Source organism: Schistocerca nitens, chromosome 2, assembly GCF_023898315.1.
Source record: "Schistocerca nitens isolate TAMUIC-IGC-003100 chromosome 2, iqSchNite1.1, whole genome shotgun sequence".
In the NCBI taxonomy this organism is placed as follows: Eukaryota; Metazoa; Arthropoda; class Insecta; order Orthoptera; family Acrididae; genus Schistocerca; species Schistocerca nitens.
In genome coordinates, this window is record NC_064615.1 from 38,434,897 (window position 1) to 38,462,434 (window position 27,538).

Here is a 27,538-nt window from a genome sequence, read left to right on the forward strand (position 1 = left end):
TCTCGTGGATGAGTAGTCTCCAGTCAGCACTCCATTAGTTGATCGTGAAATCCATATCACACACAGTAGTGAACGAAAAAAGAATGTGAGAATACCAGATGCATCTTACCACAAGAAACGACCGCTCGTCGTGTTGAGGCAACTGGTGGTACAGCACTGAATTTCCTGTGTATGTGCTTTTCTACGATGATTCCTGTTTCACCAGCGAAAGAAAGTTCAAAAATAGTAATATTCAAATATATGGTGGACAAAGTGAAACTAGCCCGTAAAATAAAGGGGGGGGGGGGTGATCGAAAAGTTTGTGTTCGACTGTTACACTAACCCGCTGCCTACCTGCCGATGCTTAAATACTTGCATTGGAGTCTCACTGGGTTGAGTATACGCCACAGCAACGCGATCAAACGGAAACTTTTTGTTCGCTCCTTGTACTGAATCCATCTTAAGATAGATTATCCAGCTTACATCATCCGCTCTGGATGTAATTGATGTACGTAGATGAGCCAAAACATTATGACCACTTGCTTAATAGATTTTATGTCCGTCTTTGGAACGAAATGGTAGTTGACGCAGGGGATATTCCATTTCGGAAATCCTTATGGATTCAACATTCCGAGATCGACAGTGTCAAGAGTGTGACGAGAATACAACGTTTCAGGCATTACCTCTCACCACAGACAGCGCAGAGGCCGACACCATTCACTTAACGACAGAAAGCAGCGGCGTTTGCGTAGAGTTGTCAGTGTTAACAGACAAGCAACACTGCGTGAAATAATCGCAGAAATCGCAGAAATCGGACGTATCCGTTAGGTCAGTGCGGCAAAATCTGGACGTTAATGGGTTGTGGCAGCGGATGATCGACGCGAGTGCCTTTACTAACTGCATGACATAACCTGCAGAGCGTTTCCTGGTCTCGTGACCGTATCAGTTGGACCCTAGAGGAGTCTAAAACCGTGGTCTGGCCAGAGGAGTCCCGATTTCAGTTGGTAAGAGCTGATGCTAGGGTTCGAGTGTGGCGCAGACACAATGAAGCCATGGACCCAAGTTGTACAACACGGCACTGTGCAAGCCTACGGTGGCTCCGTAATGGTGTGGGCTGTGTTTATATGGAATGGACAGGGTCCTCTGGTTCAGCTGAACCGATTACTGACAGGAAATGATTAAGTTCGGCAACTTGGAGACCATTTTCAGCCATTCATGGTCTTCATGTTCCCAAACAATGATGGAATTTCTATGGATGACAAAGCGTCGTGTCACTGGGTCACATTTGTTCGCCATGGTTTGAAGAATATTCTGGACATCTAGAGCGAATGGTTTGGCCACCCAGATCGGCCGACATGAATTCCATCCAACTTTTATGGGACATACTCTAGGGGTCAGTTAGTGCAGAAAATCCTGCACCTGGAACACATTCGCAGTTATGGATGGTTATAGCGGCAGCATGGTTCATTATTTCGCCACACTAGGCGACTCTCGTGTCTGTGACTAGGATGAACTGATGATGAAGACCCAGTCCACGACCAGAGAAAATCTCCAACCCAACCAGGCATCGAACCCAGGCCCGCTGCATAGCAGGCAAGCACGTAACCACTCAGCTAAGCAGGCGGACTAGATACATATAGCTACTCATTAACTCATCAAAAACAGTACCAAAATATCAAAGTTTGTCTGCACGAAATCTCACGGACATCCACAACGAAAGCATAAGTTTGTTAATCGTCACACAATTAGAAATAATAAGATACAGCAAAATTTTTTAAAGTTCATAGCTGCCTAAAACTAACAATGATAATGCTGACGTGGGCGCAAAGGAGTCAATCACTGAAAGCAACACAAAAATATCTAAGTCCTGACAGAATTCAGGGTCCAGAGGCCAACGAACGCAGTCTTAGGCCATACGGAGCTCTGACCGCCCAAATGCCACTCACCAGCCTTACCCACTAACTGTTCGCAGTAAAAGAAAATGCAGCTGGTTCCGTAGGCATCTTTAAACATTTGTTCACTTGACCACTACTTAAAACATGTGTTACAGATATCTTCATTCAAGTTTTAAGTATAAATTTCATATATGTACACACACTAGACCGTAGAATAAACACTTGCCCATTATTTCGGCAAATTTGAAAAAATGTACGACCAGCTCGCCACATCCGACACTCCAACGTGCTGGGATTTATACTACAAATGCATTTCAGACATCGTATTATGGTTAGTTAAATCCACGGGTGAGCTGGATAATGGATGGAACACTCATGCTGACACCGTGTCGTTTGTTCATTTGGAGAAATCGTTGTTATGACATGCCCTGCGTATAGCTTAGTAAACTCACGCTAATCTTTTTGCCCTGTGCCGTATTGGTGTATGAGTGTAGCATATATACTTCGTAATATCATGTGTGTCTGGCTGAAACACGTGCCTATTTGTTGTTGTCCAGAAATGTGTATTTGAGTGATCTTCTACATTGTGATCCATCCAGTGTCAACAGACAGTGACACTGTGCGCTAGCCCCAGGTTGTTCAGCACTGCAGCTGACCTTATCTGGTAGTGTTTCAATGTACGTCACATGAATCTTCGACACGATGAATCTTCAGTACACAAAGTCCACATCCTGCAACAAACTGGAAAAAAAGTACCTCACGATCTGGGTCCCAGTGATTTACCCGTTACGAAGTAAATCGAGACACCACTCAGGCATAATAGGCACGTGTTATAACGCAAGGTACATGACATAGCAACTAATTTGTTTATACATTTACATAAACAGCTCATTTATACTTTGCAAACAACACTGCAATGTGTGGGCTAGGGTAAATTCCATTTTAACATATATTAGGGATACACCCGTTCCATTCCCATATGGAGCGCGGGAAGAACGATTGCTTGAATTTCTCTGTCTTCTTCTTCTACCTCTCGCTTTTCCAGCATGGTCCCCTGTTTTGGCTCCCTGTAACCCTTTTATCCGTTCTTGTGACTGGGCAGGGTGCAAGCATGAGATCTTGACATATTCGTGCAAAGTGTCAAGCCGTCACTACCTGGTTCGTCCTACTGGCCGTTTACCATGTACTCTCAGCCTAAAACTATTGCGACTGCTCCAAGAACAGGCCCATACCATCGTAGACTGCTTGCTCTCACCTAGTCTACTATTGGTGCTACTGTATGTAACTTATGAACGTCATCATTTGTGACGTGGACGTGCAGTGTTATCCGATGTCCTCGCTTTGTAATTAGTCTCAAATGTGTGTGAAATCTTATGGGACTTAACAGCTAAGGTCATCAGTCCCTAAGCTTACACACTACTTAACCTAAATTATCCTAAGGACAAACACACACACCCGTGCCCGAGCGAGGACTCGAACCTCCGCCGGGACCAGCCGCACAGCCCATGACTGCACCGCCTTAGACCGCTAGCCGTAATTAGTCTAATTTCGTTTTCGTGGTCCTGCGGGAGTGATAAGTAGCGGCTTGAAGTACAGTCCTAGACGCCTTGCTTAATACTGGTCCTTGAAACTTCGTAAGAAAGCTTTTGCGGGATAGTTGGCGCCTGTACACAGTGACCTAGCAGTTCTGCTATCCCAGCATCTCCCTGATGCTGTCGTAAGGGTCAAACAATACTGTGACTGTGCTGCCCTTCTTTGTATACGGCCAATGTCCCATGTTAGCCATTATTGGTATCTGTCTCAAACACTTGAATAGTATGCTAGATGGCTCTGAGCACTATGGGACTTAACAGCTATGGTCATCAGTCCCCTAGAACTTAGAACTACTTAAACCTAACTAAACTAAGGACATCACACAACACCCAGCCATCACGAGGCAGAGAAAATCCCTGACCCCGCCGGGAATCGAACCCGGGAACCCGGGCGTGGGAAGCGAGAACGCTACCGCACGACCACGAGATGCGGGCAGTATGCTAGAGCATCTATGTAACTTGTAAACAATTTCCTTCGTAAACTGGCTGCATTTTCCCAGAATCCTGCCAATGAATCTAAGTCTATCATCCGCTTTACTGAGAAATATCCCTGTGTGATAACTCAATTTCCTATCCCTATCAACTGTTCTACCCAGCTAATTGCATGCGTTGACTGATTGCAGTTGTGACTCATTGACACTATAATCATACGATTCTACGTTTCCGTTCTGTGAAATGCATGATTTTACGTTTCTGTATATATAAAGCAAGCTGCCGATCTATGCATTAATTGGAAATCTTATTATAATCCGCCTAAATATTAGATTGGTGTATAAGTTCGTAGCGTTTTTGTTTTGCGTGTTGCTATGGGTTCATTTATCGATTCTCATTTTTTATTTGTAGTTCACTGTTGCTATTTGAGTTGACATATAGTCAGTCTGTCACTTGGAGATAGTGAATGGAGCTGTGGACGCTAGAAAATGGAGTGTCGAGAAACTGAAACATTTCCGACATATTCTTCTGTGTGAGTTTAATAGAGGGGTGACAGCAACGGAGACAGCCAGAAACATTTGCGCCTCTTATTAGTATAATGCCACTGGACAGAGCACGACACGACAACGGTTTTCTCGTTTTAAGGATGATTCTTTTGACATTAGTGAGTCTTCACGTTCAGGAAGACCTTCGGGGTTCGATGAGGATCGTTTAAACGCATTAATCCACAACGATCCACGTCATTGTACTCGAGAACTGGCAAATGTGATGAACTGTGATCATTCTACCAACGTGCGACAATTGCATGCAATGGGAAGGTTCAAAAATTAGTGTATGGTTACCACATGCTGTACGCCAAACCCGCAGAAATCAGCGAGTGGCCATACGTGTATTTCTACTTGCTCTCCATCAACTGGATTGTGAACAACACCGATCATACGTACACTGTATCGTTACTGGTGGGGGAAATTGTGTCTTTGTAATAACATAAGGAAAAGAAAGAAATGATTGATCCCATACAAAGACATGTGCACATCCACAGAAGACAAAGTTGTGCATCAGGTGGAACACTGCGACGGTGTGAAGAACTACGAATTGCTTCTTCGAGGTGTAACCATCACTGCCGGCCGAAGTGACCGAGCGGTTCTAGGCGCTACAGTCTGGCACCTCGCGACCGCTACGGTCGCAGGTTCGAATCCTGCCTCGGGCATGAATGTGTGTGATGTCCTTAGGTTAATTAGGTTTAAGTAGTTCTAAGTTCTAGGGGACTGATGACCTCAGAAGTTAAGTCCCATAGTGCTCAGAGCCATTTGAACCATTTGTAACCATCACTGCTGTCAACAACTGAGACCTTTTGCAGACGCAATACCAGAAAAACGACCAGGAGGACTGCATGAAGTGATGCTGCTCCACGGTAACACCTGCCCACATTCTACTACACTGATAAAAAACGTTGTACAGGAGCTGCGTTGAGGAGTCATTCCGGACTCACCGCATTCACCTCATCTTGCGTTGCGCCCTCAGCTTTTCACTTTTTCCGCTCTCTATCGAACAGCGTTCTGGGAACGTCCTTTCCGGATGAAAACGTGCTCCGAACATAGCTGGACGAGTTCTTCGCCCCAAAACTGCATGGTTTCTACAGTCGTTTAATCTAAACGCTACCCCAGAGTTGGCAGACTGTTGTAAATAGCGAAGGAGAGTCTATTACTGATAACTAAAGTCTGCAATATGTGTATCTGTTGTTTTTATTAAACTCATGAAGAAATACTAAGCGCTTATCCACCAACGTCATATTTGTGTAGCTTTCCAGACTGTGCTTCGTTGTAGGTTACTGCATCACATGCAAAAATTCTGAGGTTACTGTTAATATGTGCTGCCAGGTCATTAATATACAGCGGGAACAGCAAATTTTGTGTTAGCAGAAGAGCCAACACCGTGTTACGAGTGGAGGCCGAAATGCACGCGTTTTAGCTCAAGCAGGCTAGCGTGAGGAGGGAAGAATTACACTGACGTGAGGTCTGGAACATGACAAGGAATGAGAATTCAGAAAGCGGACGTAATTAGTTTGATACTTAACTTTAATCCATTAATGATGAACGTCGCTCCTGACGGTACATGATTCACAATATTATCTGTTCAGAATACATTCTTGAAGTAATTATAGTAACTGAATATGGCGCCTTGCTAGGTCGTAGCAAATGACGTAGCTGAAGGCTATGCTAAACTGTCGTCTCTGCAAATGAGAGCGTATGTAGACAGTGAACCGTCGCTAGCAAAGTCGGCCGTACAACTGGGGCGAGTGCTAGGGAGTCTCTCTAGACTAGACCTGCCGTGTGGCGGCGCTCGGTCTGCAATCACTGATAGTGGCGACACGCGGGTCCAACGTATACTAACGGACCGCGGCCGATTTAAAGGCTACCACCTAGCTAGTGTGGTGTCTGGCGGTGACACCACAGCAAGCTTCCCAATACACGCCTTTGGGGCACGCCTGAAATTACTTCTTCGCCTGTCAATGACTTCCATCAAAGATAACATCCTACATCCTCCCTACCACGAAATTCTCAATCCAGTCACAAATAAAGTTTGAAACTCCATGTGATCGCACCTACACTAATAAGCATTTGTTAGGAAATTCAAGAACTACTGCATGCACCTGACCGGATTGATCCTACATCATGTGAGAGCATCATGAGTTGGGTTTCGCATGACCGATGCTTTCGGAAAACGTGTTGGTTGGCATGGAGATCATTCTGTTCGCGAAACCGCAGTATACTTGAGCTCAGTAAATTTTCTAAGAATGTAGAACAGGTGGCTGTCAGAGATATCGAATGGTAGTTTTGTGTATCACTTCTGCTACTCTTCTAGTAGACTAGACACATCTTTGTTCGAGTGAAGTCACACAGGCCACCTTTGGTCGGTCTTCGGTGTCACAGACGTTTCAGATGTTTCCGACAAATTAAAAGAACGCTGAAGTGAAGATCCATCTTCGGATGCTCTCCTAGTTCAAAATCTCGTCTTCGGTCGCTCTCCCAACTCAAAATCCAACGAAGAATGTTGCAGCGTTTGTTCTTCCCCCACCGCGAATTATGGAGGCTCAAAAATGGTTCAAATGGCTCTGAGCACTATGGGACTCAACTGCTGTGGTCATCAGTCCCCTAGAACTTAGAACTACTTAAACCGAACTAACCTAAGGACATCACACACACCCATGCCCGAGGCAGGATTCGAACCTGCGACCGTAGCAGTCCCGCGGTTCCGGACTGCGCGCCTAGAACCACGAGACCACCGCGGCCGGCTTTATGGAGGCTCATCCGCGTCCGAACGTGACAAGGGACATGTACATTTTGAAGAAGTGAAGTTACTATAAAAGTGATGCATTTGACTATAGTGCGGAGGAAGTCAATAAAACATACTTTGGAGAAATCCCCAATCCATATTTTCAAAGACCTGAAAGACTTGCATGAAGTGACACCAACTGCTGCGATCTGGTTGTGAAATTTATTCATTAACCTGTAAATATGTCCCCTGAATATATTTTTTGTAATGCCAGACGATAATAATAGTAATAATAATACCATGAATAGTCTTAGAAAATTGCTGTCGTTTTCTCCCATGCAACCAGTGCGCTCTCTCTCTCTCTCTCTCTCTCTCTCTCTCTCTCTCTTTCTTTCTCTCTCTCTGACTCACACACATAAACACACACACAAACACACACAGGAGTAATTATCAGACTACTCTGAGATGCATCCAGTATTACTTCCGCTTATGGAAAAGTATGCTTAGTGAGGTAAGTGTCGTATGTATACATTCCCGACGGAAAAAGATTAATTTGACTAACAGTGTCATGATTGAATGATGGAAGTTCTCATTTCGCAACAATCTCCATACTTAAAGTTTCTTACACACATATTTTGTTAGGATGAGAATGTGTTAACATCCACAGCCGTTTGGTTAATAAGTGTGACTGCCATGTGGAATAGTCGGTACAGAAAAACTTTTTTCTTTTGTGAAATATATGAAACATGACACTCAAGTGCTCCTGGATAGGGTAGTAACAGTTCCGAATTCGAAATCCTGGCAGCCAATGTTGACATTGTGGTGTGTTAAATATTTATCCTTCTTTGCTGGTGCTGCAGGATTTCGTGGTGCAGAGGATAGAGGATGAAGTAACTGTCGCCCGCCAAAATGCAGTCTTGTTCTCGAAGGAAGGAAGAAAGGAAGGAAGGAAGGAAGCAAGATTATTAGGCTTTAACGTCCCGTCGACATTGAGGATCATTAGAGTCTGAGCACACGTTCGGAATGTTTCAAGGATTGGGATGGAAATTGACCGTGACCTTTAAAAGGAACCATCCCGGCAATTATAGGGAGCGATTTAAAGAAGTCACGGAAAATTTGAATCTGGATAGTTGGCCGCGGATTTGAACCGTCGTCCTCCCACATTCAAGTCCAGTGTAATAATCACTGCGGCACGTCGCTCGTTTTTCTCGACGTTATCATTTTGTTAATTTTCTGAATCCATGAACTTATGCTTTAAGGTTTCAGCAGCTTAGGAAAGTCCTTTACATTAGTTCTGCACACAAGGCGAAAGGCAGCTGCATCTCCTTTCCTCATCAATAAGAGAAAATAAATGAAACTAAAGTTAAATAAATCCGTTTTACGTTAAGTTAAAGAAGTTTTTAATAAAACCTTCTAATAGGCAAGATTTCAAAGAAATAACACGATGACTAGTGTCAGCTGGTTATGCAGCCATCTTCATATCTGGAATAATAACAGAAAATTGTACTAAGAAAGAGTCCAAGGAGGGGTTGTTTAAATCTTAAAAATATAAGCAAAAGACAGTTACACACCAATTACATATAAAAAAAACATGTGTAGCGTCCGCTCGTAAAATGAGGCTAAGACAAAGTCTGCATCACAGTGAATCGCTCACGTGAAGAGGAGTGTAATACTCTTGACTATTAGTTTTATCAATTGTGGTTTACGTACAAAAAAAAACGGGAAATATAAATATGGGGAAAAGAAGTATATACAAAAGATGTTACACTCTCTTAAAAGCATCAATAATAAAACGTGTTGGTACATGAGATTCCTCAGCCACCAGCTTTGCGCGCATTGCTCTTTGACGCTAAACGTCTTGCAATAATAGACTTCGTGTCATAAGACACCTATTTCAAAGATCATAAATACTGATGTATAATTCCAATCCCAAAGAAAGCAGGTGTTGACAGATGTGAGAATTACCGAACAATCAGTTTAATAAGCCACAGCTGCAAAATACTAACACGAATTATTTACAGACGAATGGAAAAACTAGTAGAAGCCGACCTCGGGGAAGATCAGTTTGGATTCCGTAGAAATACTGGAACACGTGAGGCAATACTGACCTTACGACTTATCTTAGAAGAAAGATTAAGGAAAGGCAAACCTACGTTTCTAGCATTTGTAGACTTAGAGAAAGTTTTTGACAATGTTGACTGGAATACTCTCTTTCAAATTCTAAAGGTGGCAGGGGTAAAATACAGGGAGCGAAAGGCTATTTACAATTTGTACAGAAACCAGATGGCAGTTATAAGAGTCGAGGGACATGAAAGGAAAGCAGTGGTTGGGAAGGGAGTAAGACAGGGTTGTAGCCTCTCCCCGATGTTATTCAATCTGTATATTGAGCAAGCAGTAAAGGAAACAAAAGAAAAATTCGAAGTAGGTATTAAAATCCATGGAGAAGAAATAAAAACTTTGAGGTTCGCCGATGACATTGTAATTCTGTCAGAGACAGCAAAGGACTTGGAAGAGCAGTTGAACGGAATGGATGGTGTCTTGAAGAGAGGATATAAGATGAACATCAACAAAAGCAAAACGAGGATAATGGAATGTAGTCGAATTAAGTCGGGTGATGTTGAGGGTATTAGATTAGGAAATGAGACACTTAAAGTAGTAAAGGAGTTTTGCTATTTGGGGAGCAAAATAACTGATTATGGTCGAAGTAGAGAGGATATAAAATGTAGACTGGCAATGGCAAGGAAAGCGTTTCTGAAGAAGAGAAATTTGTTAACATCGAGTATAGATTTAAGTGTCAGGAAGTCTTTTCTGAAAGTATTTGTATGGAGTGTAGCTATGCATGCAAGTGAAACATGGACGATAAATAGTTTGGACAAGAAGAGAATAGAAGCTTTCGAAATGTGGTGCTACAGAAGAATGCTGAAGATTAGATGGGTAGATCACATAACTAATGAGGAGGTACTGAATAGGATTGGGGAGAAGAGGAGTTTGTGGCACAACTTGACCAGAAGAAGGGATCGGTTGGTAGGATATGTCCTGAGGCATCAAGGGATCACCAATTTAGTACTGGAGGGCAGCGTGGAGGGAAAAAATTGTAGGGGGAGACCAAGAGATGCATACACTAAGCAGATTCAGAAGGATATAGGTTGCAGTAGGTACTGGGAGATGAAGAAGCTTGCACAGGATAGAGTAGCATGGAGTAGCATGAAGACCACAACAACAACAACAAATACTGATGTAAAACAACAGTTACCCATTACAGCAAAAATAATAAATTAATACATAATGTATACAGGGTGTCCCATTTATCTTGACCACCATAAATAACTGTCCAGATGCAAATTACAAAACGTTTCAAGCAAATGTTCTTTAACCTTCAGGGGGACATCAATCAGCATGATTTCCTTCGTTGTAGCTTTGTTTTTTACAAAGATATGAACAGCGGTATGACTTTTTTAAATGGCACCCTGTATTTTTTATTCGGTAATTAATTTCCTCTCCTAAAGACCTATTCAAAAATATATCACAGTCTACCATTCACGTTATTAATTATATGAGACAGCATTGACGTTGACGCCCCCAGCGCTTAATGCAGGTACTCTGAGTAGTGGAACACATCCACATGCTGTCGCTGAAAGAGAACAAATGCAAACATAAGTAGAATGCACACCCTTCATTCCGTCAACCATCGTCAGTTTAACAGTTGTGTGAGTAGAATGTACACCAACGAAGAGAAGGTAGAAATGCTACTCGTCTAGGGGGAATGTAAGTTAAAAAAAATAGTTCAAATGGCTCTGAGCGCTATGGGACTTAACATCTGAGCTCATCAGTCCCCTAGAACTTAGAAATACTTAGACCTAACTAACCTAAGGACATCACACACATCCATGCCCGAGGCAGGATTCGAACCTGCGACCGTAGCGGTCGCGCCGTTCCAGACTGAAGCGCCTAGAACCGCTCGGCCACACCGGCCGACTGTACGGGTACATTTAGTACAGTAGTTTAGTCCTTTTACATACTGTTGTGTAGAGTAGGCATACAGTAAAGGATGTCCTTTCTACAAACTGCATCGACATAACGTTTCTATTATTGTTGTTGTCGTTGTTGAAGGTAGACGAAATGCTACGCAGGCAGCAGAACCGTACAGAGAGCGATATCCTGACAAGAACCCACCTTCCCGACTTATGTTTTCTCGTCTTGTTGCGGCGCTTCAGGAAACGGGAAGTTTCAACCCACGACAATGCAATCGTCGTAGCACTCGCACAGACGAAGCTGCCGAGGTTACTGTTCTCGCTTCCGTTGCTATGAATCCACATGTGAGCACACGACAGCTTGAACACGAGATTGGCATTCCTAAAACCAGCGTACATCGTATTCTTATACGTTATCGGTTCCATCCTTACCATGTACACCTACGTCAAGAATTGCATGGGAATGATTTCCAGAATCGTGTACAGGTCTGTCGGCACAGCAGCAAATCCTCGCCAACCCGAACGTCTTCTCCAATGTTCTTTTTACCGATGAATGTTCCTTCGCAAACAAAGGACAGGTAAATACAAGGAACATGTATTATTGGTTCAAGGACAACCCACGATGGCTTAGACAAGTGGAACATCAGCGTCTGTGGTGAGTTAATGTCTAGTGTGGGATGCTTGGTACTACAATTATTGGCCGTTTTTCATTCATGGTAGTCTAAACGGCACTGCGTATGCCAACGTCCTCAGACGAATTCTTCCTGCTCTTCTGGATGAAGTGCCGCTAGGAACCAGAATGCTTATCTGGTATCAACACGATGGATGTCCAGCACATAATGCCTTGCGTGCACGTCGTGTTCTGAACGGAAGGTATCCTGCCAGATGGACTGGTAGAGAAGGAACAGTTACTTGGCCTGCTAGGTCCCCTGATTTAAATCCTCTGGACTTTTTTCTTTGGGGATGCATTAAAGACGTTGTCTGTCGCGATATTCCAACAACTCCAGAGGAGATGAAGGAACGTATCGTGCTTGGAGCCGAGCGACCGCTACGGTCGGAGGTTCGAATCCTGCCTCGGGCATGGATGTGTGTGATGTCCTTAGGTTGGTTAGGTTCAATTAGTTCTAAGTTCTAGGCGACTGATGACCTCAGAAGCTAAGTCGCATAGTGCTTAGAGCCATTTGAACCATTGTTTTTTTGTAATTCTCTTCAGCAGTCAACACTCAAGCAGTAAATAATGTTTTCATTCAACGAGTGCACCAGTGTATCGGTGTCCAGGGTCACCACTTTGAGCACCTTTGAATATTCTACTCCTGGGCAATGGTACAGGAGAGTCAAAGTCAAGATTGTGCTATGTTTTTACTTGGATTTCATTTGTTTTCTGACAACTCCAGCAAGTGGATGAGTTTGTGATCCCGGGCTCAATGTCAATGTTGTATTATGCAATTAATAACGTTGCGTTTCAGTGAATGGTACATTGTGATATATTTTTGAATAGGTCTTTAGGAGAGGAAACGAATTACCGAATAAAAAATACAGGGTGTCATTTAAAAAAGTCATATCTTTGTAAAAAACAAAAAAAAACAAAGCTACAACGAAGGCAATCGTGCTGATTGATGTCCCCATGACAGCTAAAGAACATTTGCTTGAAACGTTTTGTAATTTGCATCTGGACAAACAGTTATTTAGGGTGGTCAAGATAAATGGAACACCCTGTACAATAAATAAATAAGCATACATCACACAATTATCGTGCGTGGCTGCTACCGATGTGGTAGCCTTGAAAGGTATGTGCTTAGATCGATCAGGATAGAGCCAGTGAAAAATGTCGATAGTTCCCAACCGCAAGGTTGGACGAGTAGTACATCTTCGAGTAGTAAGATCTTTGATAGCTAACAGAGCTAGGTGCACGCGGTAAAAGTTTGAGTGGTGGTGAGGAGATGCGCAGAGACAGCAGACGTGTTTCGAGTCGTAGCTAGATGCCTGCAGGAGGCAGCCGGGTCGTGACAGCATCAAAGTAAGAATTGGCGCTACGCACATAATAAGCTATATATTGAGCGAAACTCGGCACATACCTGGGGAAACTAGAAAGCATAATTAATAAAATAGGTTTTCTTTGATTAAATAATGTCTAAAAGCTAGATATAAATCCCATTGTTGATGCAATAAGCGTTTTGTGAAACTTTCTCGTAAATCCATGCTATAGAAGTATTTTTTAGTTTTTCACATCTGCCTTAAAAGTTTGAACAGTAAATATTTTTTAGGTAAAATTAGAGTTTCATCTCACACCTTCTGTCGTTCTCCGCATCCTATGCTTGCATTTAATCAAAAGGTACATTAAAGTAAGGTTCCCATTTCATTTATCAGAGTAAAATAATCTATATGCCATTGCACAGTTGGCAAATTATTCTGATCAGGACAGAATTTTTATTAAGTAACAAACAGGGCCAAAATGAGTAAAGTTATCTAGAATGACAATTTTATGCCACTGCACTACGGCTGAGTTGAATACAGGGTTATTACAAATGATTGAAGCGATTTCACAGCTCTACAATAACTTAATTATTTGAGATATTTTCACAATGCTTTGCACACACATACAAAAACTCAAAAAGTTTTTTAGGGATTCACAAATGTTCGATATGTGCCCCTTTAGTGATTCGGCAGACATCAAGCCGATAATCAAGTTCCTCCCACACTCGGCGCACCATGTCCCCATCAATGAGTTCGAAAGCATCGTTGATGCGAGCTCGCAGTTCTGGCACGTTTCTTGGTAGAGGAGGTTTAAACACTGAATCTTTCACATAACCCCACAAAAAGAAAGCGCATGGGGTTAAGTCGGGAGAGCGTGGAGGCCATGACATGAATTGCTGATCATGATCTCCACCACGACCGATCCATCGGTTTTCCAATCTGCTGTTTAAGAAATGCCGAACATCATGATGGAAGTGCGGTGGAGCACCATCCTGTTGAAAGGTGAAGTCGGCGCTGTCGGTCTCCAGTTGTGGCATGCGCCAATTTTCCAGCATGTCCAGATACACGTGTCCTGTAGCGTTTTTTTCGCAGAAGAAAAAGGGGCCGTAAACTTTAAACCGTGAGGCATCCAGAAGCTTTAAACTGCGCATACCATCGCCGAATGGAGTTAGCAGTTGGTGGATCTTTATTGAACTTGGTCCTGAAGTGTCGTTGCACTGTTATGACTGACTGATGTGAGTGCATTTCAAGTACGACATACGCTTTCTCGGCTCCTGTCGCCATTTTGTCTCACTGCGCTCTCGAGCGCTCTGGCGGCAGAAACCTGAAGTGCGGCTTCAGCCGAACAAAACTTAATGATTTTTTCTACGTATCTGTAGTATGTCGTGACCATATGTCAATGAATGGAGCTACAGTGAATTTATGAAATCGCTTCAATCATTTGTAATAGCCCTGTATATGTTTTATTATCGGCTTAACAGGAAGGAGTGCACGAGCTAAGTCCACAGACGCAGTCAGATGCAGGTTGGTGACTTTCATTTATTTTTACCACTAAAATTTCATGCAGTCAGATGTGTATTTTGAGTATTAATTTTCCAACAATATTTTCATGCAGTCAGATAACGTTCAGTTCAGTTAAATACGCAGTCAGATGCAAGTTTTATTAAAGACTAAAGCAGTCACATGCAGTTCAGTCAAGTTTAAATAGAGAATTTTTATTAACAACACTTTCAGCCTGATCCGTCTCGCACTTAATGTTAGACGAGATCGTCTAGGCCTACGCTTACACTGGCAGTATCGTCACTGAGAACAGGATATAAATTTCTGGCGTGTGCCTGGCAAGAATTTCAAAAAAATGGTTCAAATGGCTCTGAGCACTATGGGACTTAACAGCTGAGGTCAGCAGTCCCCTAGAACTTAGAACTACTTAAACCTAACTAACCTAAGGACATCACACACACCCATGCCCGAGGCAGGATTCGAACCTGCGACCGTAGCGTTCGCGCGGCTCCAGACTGTAGCGCCTAGAACCGTTCGGCCACTCCGTCCGGTGGCAAGAATTTCGTGTGTGCTCGTAGCAGCTTGTTGTCGGTGAGATATACAGCCTTGCCTCCAGTGTACTGGTCGATGTCAATAGCATTCCACGTGTACTGGTAGCGTGCGTCTGACAGTCCCTTAATGACTGACCTACTCTGCAGCACTTCCAACCGAGGCGCAGTCCACGTGACAGTTTTAGAATCACATGGAAAAATTTAAGTGCTCGTTTTTCCCGCACGCCGTTCGAGAGTGGAACGGTAGAGAGACAACTTGAAGGTGGTTCATTGAACTGTCTGTCAGGCGCTTTGTTATGGTTCAAATGACTCCGAGCACTATGGGACTTAAGGGGCTCCGGAACGCCCTATACTTGCAATGTTAAAATAACGCTTATAAATTACATCTTTCCTCACAAAGTATTTGAGGTAGGAAGTTGAACTTTTTACAGATTATTTATTGGAATATGGGCTACAACTTAACACAGGGATTTTACAAAATTGTAGTTCAGTTATTAAAGATGATTTTTTTTTCAATTGTAATGAAAATTCACAACATTTTTTTGCAATTTTTTATTTGTATATTCAAAAATATACAGTTTTTTGGAAAAAGGCTGTGTTAAATTATGCAGAAGGTACTGTGTAACATTTACTGCAAGTTTGAAACAAATATGTTTGGAAGATCCTTAGAAAACATGTAATTAGTATGAGAAAATAAAAGTTTTGGGAATCGAGCGACAAAGATTGGATTAACTTTTTAGTGCATTCCAGGTCCATAGGATGGATTATCTTCATCCTCTGCAAACTCCTCCTCCAGCTTCCTCTTGTTTCTCCTCCTGTTTACTCTTGCTTGTATTTCTAGACTCTTTACAGCCCTGTCTGCAGCCCGAAGGCGTTCCTTGTCTGAAGCAAGCATCGCTCGTACCATGTTAGAACCTATCTTCATTCCCATATTTATAAATACCTTGCACCTTACAATGTTGCCATCATTCAAAGTCGTAACAGCATCATACACACCAAAGTGAAGTGTTTCTATTCCAACAAATACAGTCTTGGGGATTCTCGACCATATAACACTATTTACACTTTCATTGGGGTTTTGAGTTTTTCCGTGAATACACTTTTTCAACAGTTCAGGTGCTGCTAAGTCTCTGAAAATAGGTTTTATCACCTCCACTATTGCATGAGGCAAACTATGCTTATGAGTGTACACTTCACCAGTTAGAAATCCTTTGTTATATTTACACCAACTGTCTTCTTCTTTGGGACACAAGCTATGTTGGGGATTTTCATCGTCTTTATTGTTTACAGTAATAAAATGGCTCTGAGCACTATGGGACTCAACTGCTGTGGTCATAAGTCCCCTAGAACTTAGAACTACTTAAACCTAACTAACCTAAGGACAGCACACAACACCCAGCCATCACGAGGCAGAGAAAATCCCTGACCCCGCCGGGAATCGAACCCGGGAACCCGGGCGTGGGAAGCGAGAACGCTACCGCACGACCACGAGATGTGGGCGTTTATAGTAATAACACATACCTTTGGCTTTCCAACATTTCTCCTTTTCTTAAAAGCCTTCAGAGGATTTCTAATAACTTTACTTTTACTCATTATTATACTTCAACAAAACAGAGACCAAGAAACAAATTAATTACGAATATTTTCGAGATAACGACAGAGTAAATAAACATGAAACAATCGACAATCACACCAGCGATATATATTGAACCATCACAGGTTAGCCACAACACATACTTTATCTCACATCACTAAAATGTACCTGATGAACACGGACGTTAATAATAACACCATTTGACAGCAGTTTAACAGCGCCACAGTAGGTCACGCCCATGTAGAACACATTTCAAAAAAAAATTTAAAAATAGTTGTAGTCTTCGGAACTGAATAAATTATATATCTATTAAAAGGTAATAGTTTGCAGATTCAGAAAACGCAAAAAAGTAAAAATTGAACTTTCCATGATTTTAAGCCTTTCCGGAGCCCCTTAACATCTTAGGTCATCAGTCCCATAGAACTTAGAACTACTGAAACCTAACTAACCTAAGGACATCACACACATCCATGCCGGAGGCAGGATTCGAACCTGCGACCGTAGCAGTCGCACGGTTCCGGACTGCAGCGCCTAGAACCGCAAGACCACCGCGGCCGGCACTTTGTTATGAATAGCAGAGCAATCACGTAAATGTAGATGTAGACACTAGCAGTTGGTCAGATGATAACCAAGAACGTTATCCACAATATGCACGCAGCACAACCATTTACCAACTATTGTATGGTTGGACTAGTATTTTTAATCTATGAGAGACGCAACATCGCGAATTTATTAAGCTGAGTGCGAGTGAACATCGTCGTCGACAACCACAGTTGAGGTGTCACTGGACAACGTTTATCACATCACGAAAGTAGAAACATGCGGTACAGATGTGACAATATTTGAATAGCGTTAGAGTGTACGACTTTCAGTATCCAAGCCGATTACACACACACACACACACTCAAGCACGCGCGCGCGCTACAGTACCACAAAGAAGGGCAGCAGCACAAAATAAGGATAAGCAGGGTATTCCTGAAATGATTAGTAATAAGATTTAGCCATAATTAGCATAAGTTGTGCGACTGGATTCGTGATTACCTGTCAGAAAGGTCACAGTTCGTAGTAATAGACGGAAACTCATCGAGTAAAACAGAAGTAGTATCCGGCGTTCCCCAAGGAAGTGTTATAAGCCCTCTATTGTTCCCGATCTATATTAACGGCATAGGAGACAATCTGAGTAGCCGGCGTAGATTGTTTGCCGATATTGCTGTCATTTACCGTGTTGTAAAGTCATCAGATGATCAAAACGACATGAAAAACGATTTAGATAAGATATCCGTGCAATGCGAAAAGTGGGAATTGACCCTGAATAAAGAAAAGTGCGAAGTTATTCACATGAGTACTAAAATAAATCAGCAAAATTTAGATTACGCAATAAGTCACACAAATCTGAGGGCTGTAAATTCAACTAAATACTTAGGGATTACAATTACAAATAACCTAAATTGGAACGATCACATAGATAATATTGTGGGTAGGGCAAACCAAAGACTGCGATTCACTGGCAGAACACTTAGAAGGTACAACAAGTCTACCAAAGAGACTGCTTACACTACGCTCGTCCGCCCTATTCTGGAGTACTGCTGTGCGGTGTGAGATCCGCATCAGGTGGGACTCACGAATGACATCGAAAAAGTACAAAGAAGGGCAGCTCGTTTTGTATTATCGTGAAATAGGGGAGATAGTGTCACAGACATGATACGTGAATTGGAGTGGCAATCATTAAAATGGTTCAAATGGCTCTGAGCACTATGGGACTCAACATCTTAGGTCATAAGTCCCCTAGAACTTAGAACTACTTAAACCTAACTAACCTAAGAACATCACACACACCCATGCCCGAGGCAGGATTCGAACCTGCGACCGTAGCAGTCCCGCGGTTCCGGACTGCAGCGCCAGAACCGCTAGCAATCATTAAAACTAAGGCGCTTATGGGTTGCGACGGGATGTTCTCATGAAATTTCAATCACCAGTTTTCTCCTCCGATTGCGAAAACATTCTGTTGGCACCCACCTACATTGGGAGAAATGATCATCACGATAAAATAAGAGAAATGAGGGCTCGCAGAGAAAAATTTAAATGCTCGTTTTTCTCGCGTGCCGTTCGAGAGTGGAACGGTAGAGAGACAGCATGAAGGTGGTTCATTGAACCCTCTGCCAGGCACTTTATTGTGAATCACTCACTCACTCACTGGCCATACCGGACTCGAGAGTCCAATACCGCAGCAACGTACTTTCGCTATCTGTCCCTGTCTTGCGCTATTTCCTTCCATTCACCTTCAATACCTAGGCTCCTCAAATCAGCCTTCACATTGTCCTCCCATCTACGCCTCGGTCTCCCCACAGGACGTTTTCCTTTTAGGTGCCCTGCCAGTACTCTGCGTGCTGCCCTGCCCTCATCCATTCGAGCTACGTGACCCGCCCGTCGCAGCCTACGTGATTTAATAATACTGATTACGTCAGGGCTCGAATAGAGTTCGTGAACCTCTTCGCTATGCAGTTTATTGTGAATAGCAGAGTAATCAAGTAGATGATGTAGAAGTTTTGTGATTAAATTACGCCGTAGTGCCAAAGCGGCGAGACCATTTACAAATGATTACCTCGCTATATCAAGAAGAATCAGTACTAATTCACTGGATGTGTGTATGTCTATAGCTTACTACGTCGCTGGTGTATCGTGAGCAGTAGCTGCAGAAGTAAAAACATGACCGCCGTATGCAGAGCCGCATCTCGTTCAGCAATGTGCCGTGGACGGTGGGCCCGGAACGCTTGTGCTGCACCAGCAGTGCAGTCTGGCGACAGAAGATCTGACACTGGTCGTAGCCTACCCTGCTTTACACAGCAGTCGAGCCTCCAGCCTCCACTTTCTGTGACGAGGCGTGGACGTCCAGTACCTGATCACACCTACTCGTGGTTTCATTGTCCATCAGCCACTTTCCACACATGCTCACGACAATAGGACACAAACAGAGGTTCAACTTTGCCATTTGATTGTTGCTCGTTCCCACGTGCCGACCATAACAGTTCGCCGTATGGCAAAGTCGCTCGTGTCAGTACATTTCCACACATGTGGCCCGTATCGACGCTAGAATGGTTCTCCGTCATTCTCCGTACCGCTTATACAGGGTGTTACAAAAGGGTACAGCCAAACTTTCAGGTAACATTCCTCACACACAAATAAAGAAAAGATGTTACGTGGACATGTGTCCGGAAACGCTTAATTTCCATGTTAGAGCTCATTTTAGTTTCGTCAGTACTTCCTCGATTCACCGCCAGTTGGCCCAATTGAAGGAAGGTAATGTTGACTTCGGTGCTTGTGTTGACATGCGACTCATTGCTCTACAGTACTAGCACCAAGCACATCAGTACGTAGCATGAAGAGGTTAGTGTTCATCACAAACGTGGTTTTGCAGTCAGTGCAATGTTTACAAATGCGGATTTGGCAGATGCCCATTTGATGTATGGATTAGCACGCGGCAATAGCCGTGGCGCGGTACGTTTGTATCGAGACAGATTTCCAGAACGAAGGTGTTCCGACAGGAAGACGTTCGAAGCAATTGATCGGCGTCTTAGGGAGCACGGAACGTTCCAGCCTATGACTCGCGACTGAGGAAGGCCTAGAACTACGAGGACACCTGCAACGGACGAGGCAATTCTTCGTGCAGTTGACGATAACCCTAATGTCAGCGTCAGAGACGTTGCTGCTGTACAAGGTAACGTTGACCACGTCACTGTATGGAGAGTGCTACGGGAGAACCAGTTGTTCCCGTACCCTGTACAGCGTGTGCAGGCACTATCAGCAGTTGATTGGCCTCCACAGGTACACGTCTGCGAATGGTTCATCCAAGAATGTGTCAATCCTCATTTCAGTGCAAATGTTCTCTTTACGGATGAGGCTTCATTCCAACGTGATCAAATTGTAAATTTTCACAATCGACATGTGCGGGCTGACGAGAATCCGCACGCAATTGTGCAATCACGTCATCAACACAGATTTTCTGTGAACGTTTGGGCAGGCATTGTTGGTGATGTCTTGATTGGGCCCCATGTTCTTCCACATACGCTCAATGGAGCACGTTATCATGATTTCATACGGGATACTCTACCTGTGCTGCTAGAACATGTGCCTTTACAAGTACGACACAACATGTGGTTCATGCACGATGGAGCTCCTGCACATTTCAGTCGAAGTGTTCGTACGCTTCTCAACAACAGATTCGGTGACCGATGGATCGGTAGAAGTGGACCAATTCCATGGCCTCCACGCTCTCCTGACCTCAACCCTCTTGACTTTCATTTATGGGGGCATTTGAAAGCTCTTGTCTACGCAACCCCAGTAGACTCTTCGTGCTAGTATTGTGGACGGCTGTGGTCCAATACGCCATTCTCCAGGGCTGCATCAGCGCATCAGGGATTCCATGCGACGGAGGGTGGATGCATGTATCCTCGCTAACGGAGGACATTTTGAACATTTCCTGTAACAAAGTGTTTGAAGTCACTCTGGTACGTTCTGTTGCTGTGTGTTTCCATTCCTTGATTAATGTGATTTGAAGAGAAGTAATAAAATGAGCTCTAACATGGAAAGTAAGCGTTTCCGCACACATGTCCACATAACATATTTTCTTTCTTTGTGTGTGAGGAATGTTTCCTAAAAGTTTGGCCGTACCTTTTTGTAACACCCTGTATAGTGTGTGTCAGGAGGAATCGCACATGCTTTGAGGGGTGATAGAATTACTGATTCTGATCAAAAACTTCATATGGACTAATTCCCTGTTTAGAAAGGTTACCGAGATACAACACATTTAATATTAATTTAGCACGTTTTTCCTGAATAACTCGAAAATCGCACCCTTCATGGAAAACGTGTCGCAATGCGAAATTGAACTACATTAAATTTTCTACAAAAAAGGGTCATATTCAATTTTCTCTAGTACTATAAGTGTGCGCGAAGAAAGCGCGAGAGTACTGAAAATCTCCCACGACAGAAATGCGCTATAGTTTAGGTAGTTTCTGAAACCCAACCTGATGTAGTTTTCCGACTTAATACACCACAAGTACTCCGTATCAATTTGTTCGTCTCACCTTCCTCTACACTAAACAACGTTTAAACAATACAGAGAATAAATGACAACATACATTAAACGTTTTCTATCTCGGAAACCATTAAGAGTAGGGCATATGTCCATATGAAGCTTTTTTGTTCAGAATCACTAAAACCCCTCAAAGCATGTGCCTTTTCTCCTGATTCACCCTGTATATTTTTGAAGCAAGACACCGCCATTTGACTGTTTTATTGTTTATTTAAGTACAACCCAGGTTTCGGCCTTTTATTCCATTTTCAAGTGTTTGATATTATGTCTTTAACATACATTTCAGGACACTTGACATGTTGTCAAGCTCAAAGTTGTCCATGAATTAAGAAAAATGTTGCCCCCCCCCCCCCCCACGAAATTGCCACATGTAAAATCACCATCTTGTGACAGATCAGAAAATAATCGTGGGAACTCGTCGTATTTAGTAAAAACAGGCTTACGTTGGCAAATAAAAGATAAGCACATGTCCTTAAAAGGTAATGGTAGCGAAATTAATGAGTGTAATAGAACAACTGAATAGTACACAAACACACAACTAAATATCTCAAACGTCAACATTACTTCATAACGCGCACCATACCGTAAACGAAACGGTACAAATGAACAGCACATACGTACATACCTACAAAATGCGACTGTAACAGGAAGAAACGGCAACAGTAAATGAGATATGTACCCGACAAGGAGCCGGCCGGTGTGGTGGTGCGGTTCTAGGCACTTCAGTCTGGAACCGCGTGACCGCTACGGTCGCAGGTTCGAATCCTGCCTCGGGCATGGATGTGTGTGATGTCCTTAGGTTAGTTAGGTTTAAGTAGTTCTAAGTTCTAGGGGACTGGTGGCCACAGATGTTAAGTCCCATAGTGCTCAGAGCCATTTGAACCATTTTACCCGACAAGACAAAACTAAGTGAAACAACACCAGAATATCAAAGAAACAGTAAGTAAGACGCTAAATAGCACCACACATAGTGATTCTCAGTCGGAAATATTAACAAGAAACTGAATATAAAGATGTTCGTTGTTTGCAGAATGTAGACTCAATGGTATAAGCCACCATCACCGAGCGAGGTGGCGCAGTGGTTAGCACACTGGACTCGCATTCGGGAGGACGACAGTTCAATCCCGTCTCCGGCCATCCTGATTTAGGTTTTCCGTTATTTCCCTAAATCGCTTCAGGCAAATGCCGGGATGGTTCCTTTGAAAGGGCACGGCCGATTTCCTTCCCCATCCTTCCGAGCTTGCGCTCCGTCTCTAATGACCTCGTTGTCGACGGGACGTTAAACACTAATTTCCTCCTCCTAAGCCACCATCACACATAAGAAATAACGTTATATGTATAAAATCAGTTATTATATCCAAATTGAATATACCTTAAATGTACAACATAAAATGCCTCAACTAAGTGAAATATGTCTTAACTGTATACTGTATGTAAACTAAAGTAAAATATCTGTCACCTCACGATCATTCCTATTGCAAAAGTAAATATTGTAAAGCCAAAATCCATTTAGCCATACAGGGGCTTAACATGAAACAATAATTTTCAGAAAGAAAATAAACGAGAAAGCCCACTGAAGATAACACGTAACGTGCTAAACATGTCGAGATAAAACAAAACTAACGATTTCTTGCATCAGGCGGAATTCCTCTCCAGTTTTTATGGAAACTAGGAGTTCACGTGTGTTCGATTCCACAAAACGAAATGCGTACCGTTGCGGGAATTCCTTTGACGTTTGTGACACTCTCGCGACAGAAAAGAGTAAACAGGAAGAGTAACGGGCAACGGACTTCGAAACATATTTTTACGCACCTTACAGACTGTATTGAAACGCTGTGAAATTGAGGAAGGACGAAATTAGGTTACACGTAGTCACTTCCTCGATGACGTATTCCCAGACAGTTTTACAACTTCCACAGAAGTAGTTGTGTTCTATCTCAAAAGAAGGAAAGGAGGAAAATGTGACTCCCATTTACAGGTATAAACCAAATTTGTTGACACCGACGAACGTTCTGGGTCGTATCCACCTCGTTGCGGAAGACACTGACTAGGCTTAGCAATGTGGCGCTACACTCTGAGGTAGCTGCGTCGAATCCTTGTGATGGACGCGGCGGTACCGCCACATCTGCTGTTACTAAAATGTGTTGCGCCTCATCAATTCAGGTGAACTTAGATCATGCTTCGTGTTATATTTTCTTTTATTCGTGGTCGTGAATCTTAGCGAATGCAGCTAACAAGACATTTCCGCAATTAATGAGTACTGAAAGTGCTTGGATAGCTCAGTCGTCAGAGCACTTGCCCGCGGTAGACAAAGATCAGAGGTTCTTGTTCCGATCCGGCATACGGTTTTTATCCGCTCGGAAGGTTTCTATCATAGAGGCAAAAAAATTACTGTCTTTAGTTTTTGCTGTTGCACATTTATTCATTACGTTGTTCTAGTGTCGACATCACTCTTCAGAAGTCGACTGTCGACCCTGTTGAAAGTTTTACTCTTGATGCGGCCCGCTCCGTATTTCTCTCCGACGTCAACTCCTTCATCACAGATGGAGGTTGCTCAGTGATGTCTTAACACATATCCTATCATCCTGTTCTTTCTTCTTGTCAGTATACTCTGCTTGTTCCTTTCTTCGCCGGCTCTACGGAGAACATCCTCATTTCTTTTCTTATCAGTCCGCCTGAGTTTTTAACATTCTTCTTCAGCACCACATCTCAGACGCTTCGATTCTCTTCTGTTCCCATTTTCCCACTGTGTATGATTCATTGCCAAACAATATTGTGCTCCGAACGTACAGTCCCAGAAATTTCTCTCACAAATTAAGATCTACATTTGATACCAGTAGACTTCGCTTGCCCAGGAATACTCACTTTGCCAGTAATAGTCTACTTTTTATGCCCTTGCTTCGTCAATCATGGCTTTTTCTGCTTCCAAGCTAGCAGAATTTCTTAGTTTTGTCTACTTCGCGACCACAAATGTTGATGTTAAGATACTCACAATTCTCATTTCCGCTGCTTTACTTTCGTATTTCGCCGGTTTACTCTCAGTTCGTATTCTGCACTGATTAGACTGTTCATTCCATCCAACAGGTCCCGTAGTTCTTCTTCACTATGACTGAGGATAGCAGTGTCATGAGCGAATCTTACCATCGACGTCCTTTTACCGTGAATTTTAATCCCACTCTTCAACCTTTATTTTATTTCCGTAATTGCTTCTTCGATGTACAGAGTGAACAGTAGGGGCGAAAGGCTACATCTCTGTCTAAGATCCTTTTTAATCCGAACACTTTGTTCTTCGTCGTCCTATCTTATTGCTACCTCTCGATTTTTGTACGTCTTGTATATCACCCGTTTTTTCCTATACCTTACTCCTATTTTTCTCAGAATGCTTTACATTGTCCAAATCTCTTCTAGGCCGACAAATCCTATATGTTTCCTCAGTCTTGCTTCCAATATTAAGCGCTACGTCTCGAACTGCTCTCTGGTGCCTTTACCTTTCCTAAAGCCAAAATGATCGTCATCTAACGGATCTGTATATTATTCTTCCAGAATCTTGGATGCACGAGCCGTTAATCACACATTCATCTGCTCTTGCTTCCTTCGGAATTGTATCGATGATAATTTTCCGAAAGTCTGATGGTACGTGGCCGAACTCATAGATCCTACACGCCAACTTAAATAGTCATTTGCTTAACATTTTCCTCAGCGATTTCAGAAATTACGATGGAATGTTGTCTTTCTCTACTGCCTTATTTGATCTCAAGTCTTCCACAAAACAAATGTGTGTGAAATCCTATGGGACTTAACTGCTAAGGTCATCAGTCCCTAAGCTTACACACTACTTAACCTAAATTATCCTAAGGACAAACACACACACCCATGCCCGAGGGAGGACTCGAACCTCCGCCGGGACCAACCGCACAGTCCACGACTGCAGCGCCCCAGACCGCTCGGCTAATCCCGCGCGGCAGTCATCCACAGCTTTTTAAAATTTTGACTCTAATAGCTGGATCCCCTTTGTCTTCCAGACTCCAATTTCTTCTTCTATCAAGTCATTAGATAAACCCTTTCCGTCATAGAGGCCTTCAGAGTACTCTTTACAGCCATCTGCTCTCTGCTCTGGGCCGACGGCTGTGGCCGAACGGCTCTAGGCGCTTCAGTCTGGAACCGCGCGACCGCTACGGTCGCAGTTTCGAATCCTGCCTCGGGCATGGATGTGTGTGATGTCCTTAGGTTAGTTAGGTTTAAGTAGTTCTGAATTATAGGGGACTGATGACCTCAGATGTTAAGTCCCATAGTGCTCAGTGCCATTTGAACCATTTTTTTCCTCTCCTCTGCGTTTAACAGTGAAATTCCCGTTGCACTCTTAATGGTACCACTCTTGCTTTTAATTTCAGCGAAATTTGTTTTGACTTTCTGTAATCTGTGTCAGTCTTTCCGATATGTCTTCATATTCTTCCTGTCGTCATTTCGCCTTGGCTGTCCAGCACTTCTTGCTTACTTCACACCTAAGTGATTTACATTACTGTTTTCTTGCCTTTCCTGAACATTTTTGTACTTCGTCGATCAATTGTAGCATTTTTTCTGGTACCCAAGGTTTCTTTGTAGTTACCTTCCTCGTACTTATGTTTAACAGTCCAACGTCTGTGCTTGCCCCGTTTACATATGTCCCTTTCTCTTCAACTGAACTACCTAACTTCAAACGTTTCTCATCATTCCTCAGTATTTTAGTTTCGCACTTACCCCCCCCCCCCCCCCCCCCAGTGATTCTTGCGGACGAGTCTCTTAAACTCCAGTCTGCTCTCCATTACTAAACTGTGGTCTGAGTCGACAAGTGCTTTTGTGTACGCCTTACAATCAGTCCGTGATTTTGGAATCTATCTGGCCATTATGTAATCCAGCTGGAATCTTCCCACGTCTCCCGATCTTTTTCAGGTATACGTCCGCCTCTTGTAATTCTTGCACAGTGTATTCGCTACTATCACCTGAAATTTACTGTGGAATTCAATCTATCTTTTTCCTATCACCAAGCCCATCTTCTCTCATAATCCTTTTTTCTATTCCTTCGATTACAACCGCGTCCACTCTTCATCTTGGGGCTGGGGCGTCGGCATATACCCGTCAACTATCGTTGTCGCTTTTGTTTTGCTGTCGAAACTGATGTGAACAACCCTGTGACCGAACTGTTCGCAGTAGCTCACTCTCTGCCCTACTTTCCATTTAATAACCAATCCTGCTCCCATTATACCGTTTTCTGCTGCTGATGCTATTACCCTACACTTGTCTGCCGGGAAATGCTTATCTTCTTTCGATTTCATTTCAGTGACGGCACTGTACCTAGATGAGCCTTAGCATTTCCCTTTTCAAATTTTTTAGCTTTCCTACTCGTACGTTCAGTCTTCCGACATTCCAAGCTCCGACTAGCAGAATGTTACATCATCGTTCGTTTTTCCATCTTTTTCTTATGGTCCATCCTGGCAGTCTCTCCCGAAAATCCGAATGGGGGTCTAGTTCGGAACCTTATGCCGATGGAGAGATCATCTCTGACACTTTTTCAATTACTGGCCACCTGTCCTGTGGATACACCTTCTGTGTCTTTAATGCGCTCCCTTCTGCTTACCCCATGGGCAAGAGACGCACTTAACCTCTGTCCACACCTCCGCCCTCTTTGACACGGTTGTAGGCAGA